Genomic DNA, 3,482 nt, shown 5'->3' with positions numbered 1-3,482 from the left:
AACTATTCGGCCTGAAAGCTTAAACTTGTGTGGAGGCATCATAAGGTAGTGTAGATTCAAGTTTGATCAAATCATGGTCCCCGGGGGTAGAGTGGGGCCACAATAGGGGGTCATGTTTTACATAGGAATATATAGAGAAAATCTTTAAAAATCTTCTTCTCAAAAACTATTAGACCAGGAAAGCTCAAATTTGAGTGGAAGCATCCTCAGATAGTGTAGATGCAAGTTTGTTCAAATCATGGTCCCCGGGGTAGGGTGGGGCCACAATTGGGGGATCAGGTTTTATATAGGAATATATAGAGGAAATCTTTTAAAAATCTTCTTCTCAAAACTATTTGGCCAAGAAAGCTCAAATTGGCATGTAACCATCCTTAGGAAGTGTAGATTCAAGTTTGTTCAAATCATTGTCCCTGGGGGTAGGGCAGGGTCAAAATGGGGGATACATTTTTATAGATAGAGAAAATCTTTATAAGTCTTCTTCTCAAAACTATTAGGCCAGGAAAGCCCAAATTTGAGTGGAAGCATCCCCAGATAATATAGATTCAAGTTTATTTAAATAATAGTCCAGTGGTATGGTGAGGCCACAATGGGGGATGAATTTTTACTTAGGAGTATATAGAGAAAATCTTTAAAATTCTTCTTTTTAAAGACTATTTGGCCAGAAAAGGTTTAAAATTGTATAGAGGCATCCTCCGGTAGTGTAAATTCAAGTTTGCAAAATCACAGCCCCTAGTGGTAGGGCGGGACCGTGATGGCGGTTTGAATTTTTACATAGGAATATAAAGAGAAAATCTTTAAAAGTATTCTGGGAAAGTTTTCGGTTCAAAACGCAGTACTTAGTGTGAAAGCACAGGTTATGCAGATTTAAGTTTGATGAAACCATGATTCCCTAGAGAAAAGTGGGGCCATGAAATGGGGGGGGGGGGGGGGGTATATAGGAATAGAGAAAAATCTTCTTACAGGTACAACAACAAAAGGGGCTTGGTATTTACCAAAAAATAAGAGGTGGATAAAAATTGGCAGATTTTCAATTTTTTTTTAGCAAGATCTACTGTACTCAGTTGTCAAGATATTTTGATACTGTAATGCTAATTTGATCAGAATGAAGGCAATTGTTGCTCAGGTGAGCGATGTGGCCTCTGGGCCTCTTGTTTAATTTGTCATAATTAAATCTTTAAAACAACGTGCCTCAGTTAGGATTAAGGCTGCGCGGAATTTCTAACATTTTCAAAACAGTTGTCGAAATAGAAATTCAAAGGCCGGAACGGCCACAGAGGCGTCGAGCTGACATTTTCTTTTATATAGAATGAATGATACAATAACTCATCATAATTGCAAAAATCGAAGAAATTTCAAAGTTCAAAAATTTTTATTTTCTTTCTGCTTCAAACAGTCTTTGAACAACTTTCACAGGTTCATAATTTGAATACATTAACAATGTGTCTCTAATTATAATAATAAAAACATACATTTTTTTTTTCAATTCCCGTTTGAATCAAGATTTCCTATGGTATGGTTGTTTACAAACAAATCCACAACACGTGCTATCTAAAATGCTCGACCAAACCAACTGCATTATCGAGTTTATTCTTTGGAACGAAATTACTAGATACGTTTATCGCTTACATTTATTTTTGAGACCGTGCCCGATAACATAAATTTACATCTAAAATGTTATTTCTATCGGGCACGGTCTCCAATTAAAATGTAAGCGATAAAGCACATAGGCCTGATTGTATTCATCCGCCATTTCTTGATTAAGCAAATTTATTTTTATGCAATGACTTGTCAATCACCAGAGAGGCAAAGTTGGGTTTTTTTGTACACAATTTAGTTGAATAAATGGAAAAAAAATATCTTGTAAATCGTTTAATACTTTAAGGAACTTATTTCTTATGAGCATTTAAAAGGCGGTGCAGAGCATGAATTTTTGGACGATTGCCAATCCAGACGATCGCTAGAAGGCTGCCGAGCATTAGCTCGACGCCTTAAAACAGTTTTTGTAGCAATTTACTATCTAAAAATGTTAATGTACCCAATAATTAAAATAAGTCCGAATAATTGACTATCACAACCTGACTTAGCTCAAAAACTGATTCAAACTGATCACATATTAATGCAAGATCTCTCTCTGTCTTTCTTTTTCTCTCTCTCGCAATTTTAATGCTACACACTGGATTGTTGATTTTTTGGAAATATTGAATATAATATTTTGTACTTATGTTATTTTTACAATTAGGATAACCAGTTTAAAAGAGGCGGTCATTCACTTTGCTTGAACAGAGCGAGAGTAGCAAACGAATTTCGACTTTTGATTGACAACCCTTAATGAAAAAGCAATTTTTGTTTTGTAAATCACATACCAGTTTTTAGATTACTTGTAGTTTTTCTTTAATGCATTTTGACAAAATTTCAGGTACAAACGTGATAGAAGCCGGTTGGCATTTTATTACGTATGTTTATTGCCTGCATACACAATACCTTCTTTTCTATTTTTAATCGGGATTTACAAAGAAAAAGTTAGTTTATTTCCTTTGCAACTTGTTGCGAAGAGGATATATTTTCGTTGTTGGATGTGTGCATGTATAATTGACCACATCCATGCAAAAGGGCCGCAAGGCATTTTTATTAAAACAAAAATTACGTCATATATATGCGACGTTGAGATGTGCAATATCAACGCAGATGCACCAACCAAATTTTGATACGAACTGTTTGCTGTATTAATTATATTTATAATAATTTTTTATTATCATAACTTGTCATGTATTTAAATCGTGTCCTAATCTGTACATCAATTGGTTTTAATAACAAATTAAAATGTACTATTCTAAACTGGTTTCTTTATTATTTGCATTTATTCCATCGCAACGAAGAAGCTGTAGACGCAACTGATTACATTTACATGTATCTACCATATCCTATGTAATCAATATTGACAAGCTGTTTGAGATACAGTGAAACTTAATAAATATATTGCAAGTTTACATATTGATTTGATTTTTTTTCATATGTACCGGTGGATTATAATTTTATTTCAATAGATCCACTCTACCACTCTATCCATGACAATGTAGATATTGAGTGATCGTCTATACCAATTGTGTTAACATTGCATAAATAGTTGAATGTTGTGTATTTGTGCAAAAATGAAACTGAGGATTATTTTTTGCACCGAAAAGAAAAGTATAATAGGCCTGATTTGTACGAATCTCTCAGATCAAGTAAGATTACGAAGCTATTATTTTCTACATGTACGTAATAGGACGGCTCAGGTCAAAATCACACCCTGAAATATGAATACCGTTGCCTTTGTTGTTTTAATAGATTTTCCAGGCCCTTTGTAATTTGAGATTGAAGTTGGTCTTACTTTTAACTTTATTAATACTCATGTATATATTTCACTTTGACATCTCTAAAATACACTGCAATAAAAAAAAACACCAGATTCTACACAAATCAATATTTACGATTTTATAGAA

This window comes from Crassostrea angulata, chromosome 2, assembly GCF_025612915.1.
Source record: "Crassostrea angulata isolate pt1a10 chromosome 2, ASM2561291v2, whole genome shotgun sequence".
NCBI classification, from domain to species: Eukaryota; Metazoa; Mollusca; class Bivalvia; order Ostreida; family Ostreidae; genus Magallana; species Magallana angulata.
This window is presented reverse-complemented; position numbering follows the sequence as displayed.